The sequence below is a fragment of the Diabrotica virgifera genome, chromosome 7 (assembly GCF_917563875.1).
Source record: "Diabrotica virgifera virgifera chromosome 7, PGI_DIABVI_V3a".
Classification (NCBI taxonomy): domain Eukaryota; kingdom Metazoa; phylum Arthropoda; class Insecta; order Coleoptera; family Chrysomelidae; genus Diabrotica; species Diabrotica virgifera.
The window spans coordinates 86343847-86349846 of NC_065449.1; positions in this window are offsets into that span (position 1 = coordinate 86343847).

Below are 6000 nucleotides of genomic sequence, written 5' to 3' on the forward strand. Positions count from 1 at the left end.
AGGAAAAGATGGAATGACAATTTAGGGACAGAATGAAAGGCACCGTTGAAGAAAAACAGGCAGTACTGCCTATATAAAAGAAGAAGAAGAAGAAGAAGAAGAAGAAGAAGAAGAAGAAGAAGAAGAAGAAGAAATAATGCACACAACAGATTTTTTTGCAAAAAAAAACAACCAAGTTAGGCCTTGGCTATTTTCAACGAGTCACAATAGATTAAACTTACGTGCAAATTGTCTCTATTAACAATCTTAAAATCCAAAAGCTTAATTTTGTTGAAAATGTCCATTTTGAGATCCCCTCTGCAAAGAAGGTTTGCCGCTCCTACACCCGGGCTCCCTCCCTACCCTAACCCCGGCTCCCCCTAAACCCACTCCTTGTAGGGAGGGGGAGACATCGATTTACCAAGAATATGTACGCCGTAGAAAAAAATAATGTTTCAAACAAGAAATGTAGCTGATATATTTTCGGACAAAAATGTTTATTTGCCCTTTTTGTGTAGAATGAGCCGTTATATCAGAAACAACACTTGAAGCGACGAGCGATTTTCAATGTCAGTTACGTGCGCGAAATTAATTTTTTAAATAAAATTCGTATCAACTCGACGGTAACAATTCGATATCTTTTGATCAGAGTATCGACAACAATCAAAATGCGTTTTAAAGGTGAGGACTGCAATTCTCGTATGCAGTTGTTGCATTTTGTCGCAAATAAAGTCAGTTTCTATAAAGCTGTTAAATAAATAAACGTTGCACGATTTTTGCTACTTTTTATGATTCTCATGGTATTAATAAAAGGTATAACTTTCATTGACCGGTCGTTTTTTAGGCATATTTAAAATGCCTTATATTTGTTGCAAAAACTGAAAATTCGAATTTAATGTTATAGGTTTTAAAGATTGGGCTCTAAAAATGTAAATTCCATAGCGATCGGTAAATAGAAGTGATACATTTTATTGATCTCATAAGAATCGTTCAAAAAGACAAAAATCGCGTAATGTTTATTTAATTAACAGCTTTATCTGTGCAGCTTTACTAGCAGCACTCTTCATCTTTATGACAATGTTTTTAGCACAATCTCATAAAAAAATATCGAATTTTTACCACCACGTTGCTACAGATAGCTGACATTCAAAATCAACGGTTGTTCAAAAAATTCAAGCGTTGTTTAGCTGACAACTCAAGCTGATTTGAAACATTGTTTTCTAGAGTGTACAGATTCTTGGCTAATCGATGTTTCCCCTTCCCCGCCTGGATAGAGGTTTAGTAGGAAGTCCGAGGGTAGTAGTAGCCAAACTTTTTTCAGCTTTTTTGGGGCCCCAAATTTGACATTCTCAGCCAAATTCAGCTTGGTTGTATGTTTTTTAGAGGTTCAGTTTCATTTTCATCTCTTACAACTAGACAAGTTCCATGAATTTGAGATTGATAGTTCTCTTCAAAATTAGTGTATTTTTGCCAATCTAAAAAAATAATTTACAAAAAAGTATATTAATTTTACAATTTTATAAAGGAAAGCCATAAAATGCGTTAATGAGAGCAATGTATTTTCGTCATAAATTGTCCTAGAATAGTAAAGTAAATACACCATACTATTGTGTCTTGATGACGACATTCTTGTTGAGCTAGTTCTTGGTTTTTATTCTAATTACATATTAACTAGACACTATAACTAATCTTAATTGCTTACTTAAAATATTTAACTCAAGATACGAAAGGTCTCTTCTAAACGAACAATAAAATCCCGAAGCTAGAATAAAGCTAGAAAAACTATCCTAACGGTTAGAACCTTCCAGACCCATCCTCAACTTGGATTTCAACATAATCTAAATATGTTGCTTAGACTAAAAAACAACAGACTTATTTTCATATATAACGAGAATAAAACTGCTTACATAAAACATACAGTATGGTGCAAATGAAAAGAATAAATTGGTTATTTAGTAAACCGGCGACTTTAGGGAAAAATTCCGAAGCAGATCGACTTTTATTTTTAAATTATTATTAATATATATTTTTGGCATATATATCATAAGGGTGACGTCATCCACCTGGGCGTGATGACGTAATCAACGATTTTTTTACATGAGAAATTGGGTCGTGAGCTAGCTTATCTGAAAGGTTAGCAACTCTCTATTCAGTATTCAATATAAACATTAGCATAATAATTATTTATACATTCTGTCCAAAAATTTTTTTTAAATAAATAAATTGGCACAAAAAGAAGAATGTGAGTAATTTATTTACTTCAAAATACATTTTACTGCTGTCAAAAAAGAGAAAAAAATATTTTTTAGAAATAAACATTGATTTTCGCCTAAAGTTTGAACATTTAATTTAAGCGGAAAGCAATGTGTATTTATCAAATAAACGTTTATTATGTTTTCTGACAGTAGTAAGATATATTTTGAATTAAATAAATTACATAGGTACATTCTTCTTTTTTTGTAAATTCATTTATTTAAAAAAATATTTTTTGTCCACCCTGTATAAATTATAATGTTAATGTTTATATTACTAAATAGAGAATTTAATATCCTTTCAAATAAACCAGCACACGATCCCTATTCTTATTAAAAAAAATCATCGATTACGTCATCACGCCCAGATGGATGACGTCACTAGTCATATATGCCAAAAAACACAATTTAAAAATCCAAATCGGTTAATTTCGGGATTTTTTTTATAAATTCACCGGCTTACGAAATAACGAATTTATTCCTTTCATTTACACCATACTGTATATTACAGGAAAAATAATGCGAATGTTTTAACATTTTATCTGACAGAAGATGCATGAAAGTAGGTTTCACAGCAACTTAATAATTCGACGAAATATCCTGATGGTCTGATAAGATTCTTTGAACTTAAAAACATGTTTTCCAGAAAATTCTTTTATTGTATTTGAAACAGCCTCTCTTTAGCCTAATACGTCAGAATATTACGATTCTGGAAGCTCTGAAAAATTTGCCTTTATTTATCAGCTATTTCTTCAGATTTTTAAATATATAAAAATCGGAGGGGGCTAAATTATAGGTCTGGATCCCGCCTATGAAAAAAAAGTTGATTAATAGCAAGCTGAAAATTTGTTAATAGATTAAGGGTGTCTAGTTGGACAAACTTTGATGCATGGGAACACTGGAACAGGGGAAGTTTTAATTTTGGAACAGATTAAAAATTTGGAATGTCAAACTATGAAAACATCCCATGTATTTTGTCTGACAGAACTTCAAATTGATTTGTTAGCCTTTCATTTAAGAGGATCGGTACGTTTTTTCGGCTGCAATGCTATTCAAATAGGGATTCATTTTTTTCGAATCCTGAGAAAACTAATAAGTATTTTTTAAAAATTTAAACGCAGAATGAAAGATTACGTTATTAGCGAGGGCCGAAAGTCCCTGAGAACTTCTATATTGTTTATTTTAATAAGTTACAGGGGTGAAAAACTAAGAGAAAATTTAGTGTTATTTTTAATTTCAAAAAACTCATTCAAAATAAACTTTTTATTTATTCTAAGGGACTTTCGGCCCTCGGTAATAATTTAGTCTTTCATTCTGCTTTTAGACTTTTCAAAAATATTTATTGGTTTTTTCAGGATTCGAAAAAAATGAACACAATGCCCGTGGTAATTTTTTCCAAATATATCTTTGTCATACAACGCACTTAGTCGAATAGAATATTGTCAGTCAGACACTGACAATCAGTGACAATTTTAAATAATTATTTGACATGAATCGGGAATATTTTTAGTTGTTGATTAAATGATATTGATATATAGTGTATGTGATAAATAATTGATTTAAGAGGTGAACTTTATAAAAAGTTATTTATTGTGTATTATTTATGGAATATAGAAGCAGAGAATACATTAAGACATATTCTGTGATCCAAGTATTTTGTTTTTAAAGATGTTCAAAATTGTAAGCGTTCCATAGTAACAATATATTATTAAAAAATTACTTTAACACTTTTGCTCTTTTCTCAATTGAGTATTAGTTTTTGTTGTAAGTACATATTATTATAATCACTGAATACATAGCTAGTGAAAAAATTATCACATTTATTAACTGAATTGATAATTTGCAATTATACAAAAAATAACAGTTATCCAAGAACATTCAAAAGTCATCTCTTTAAGCTAGTTATGACCTTGTCAAGTAGAATGACATTCTAGTAATATGTACATATCCATACCAGTGTGAATTTTACTACACGTAATTTGCCGTGTAAAGACACGAAAACTAGGGATAGCGGTAAAATATTTGCGAATTATGTACCCATAGCCTTAACTCTCATGCAAAAATCAGACTGCTATTTGTCACCTGTCATAATTCTTGTCATTTGACATGTTCTACGTGTTCCACTCATTAAAATGTCCAGTTGTTGATAAATAGCAGTCTGATTTTTGCAGAACAGTTTAATGAAAGGGTAACAAATTAATTGGAAGTTCTCTCCGACAAAATACATGGGACGTCTTCTTAGTCTGACGTTCCAAATTTTTAACCTATTCCACAATTAAAATTTCCGTGTTCCAGTGTTCCCATACATCAAAGTTTGTCCGACTAGACACCGTTAAGCTACTAAAAAATTTTCAGCTCGCTATTAATCAACTTTTTTTCATACGCGGGATCCAGACCTATTAGGGGAATAAGCAGGATGAGAAAGCAATTCGAAGCCCAAGTAATGAATATTTGCCATTTTCCTAACGGTATTGTGAGCTGGTGCATTGTCTTAGAAAAATAACAGTTTTTTCTTCTGCATATGGGGCTGTTTGTCACTTAGTCCCTGCTTTAATTTGTACAAATGTTCACAATAATATTGACAATTGATAGTTTCAACGTTTTCAAGATAATCAATTAAAATTATGCTTTTGCAATCATAAATCTACTATAATAGGTCTGGATCCCGCGTATGAAAAAAAAGTTAATTAACAGCAAGCTGAAAATTTGTTAATAGTTTTAGGGTGTCTAGTCGGACAAACTTTGATATATGGGAACACTGGAACAGGGGCAGTTTTAATTTTGAAACAGGTTAAAAATTTGGAACGGTCACACCACGAAAACGGCACATTTATTTTGTCCGACAGAACAGACTTAAACTCTTCGAACAGAGATTAAACTCTCATGCAAAAATCAGACTGCTATTTATCACCAAGTGGGCGTTTTAATGAGTGGAACATGTAGAATATGTCAAATAACAGGAATTATGACAGGTGATAAATAGCAGTCTGATTTTTGCATGAGAGTTTAATCTCTGTTCGGAGAGTTTAAGTCTGTTCTGTCGGACAAAATAAATGTACCGTTTTCGTGGTGTGACCGTTCCAAATTTTTAACCTGTTCCACAATTAAATCTGCCCCTGTTCCAGTGTTCCCATATTACAAAGTTTATCTGACTAGACACCCTTAAGCTATTAACAAATTTTCAGCTTGCTATTAATCAACTTTTTTTTCATACGCGGGATCCAGACCTATAACCTTTTAGACTCATTAAATCACTCTTGGCTGCTTCCAAGCACTTGTTCCAGCTTTACTCTACTGTCATGCGTTCATTCGGTTCTCAAGTGTAGTAGTGGATTCAGGTTTCTTCAACGGTTACCAATCGTTAATTTTATGCAGCTGTCAAAATATACTAATCCCTGTATCGCGATAAAATTTCACATAGGTATATACCTAAAAAAAATTAGACTTTCTAGAACTAATGTTTTTTAAGAGGGCATAGCTCTAATCAATGAAAGAAGTTACTTATCAGAGCACCAGATATTTAAAGTTATCTTATTCTTTATTTTGAAATTTTTGTGTATCAAGACAAAATAATGATAATGAAGCAAGCCTACTACATACCTTACAAAACTCTCCCAGATATTTAAAAGTCAAATCCCATAAATTAGGTAATTTTTCCATGGTGGTCTTAAACATCTCAAATTTATTGAATAATAATATAATTAACAATCACAATAGTTGAACTAATAGGCTATTGATTATGGTCAAAATAAGAGAGATAAAAGGAACT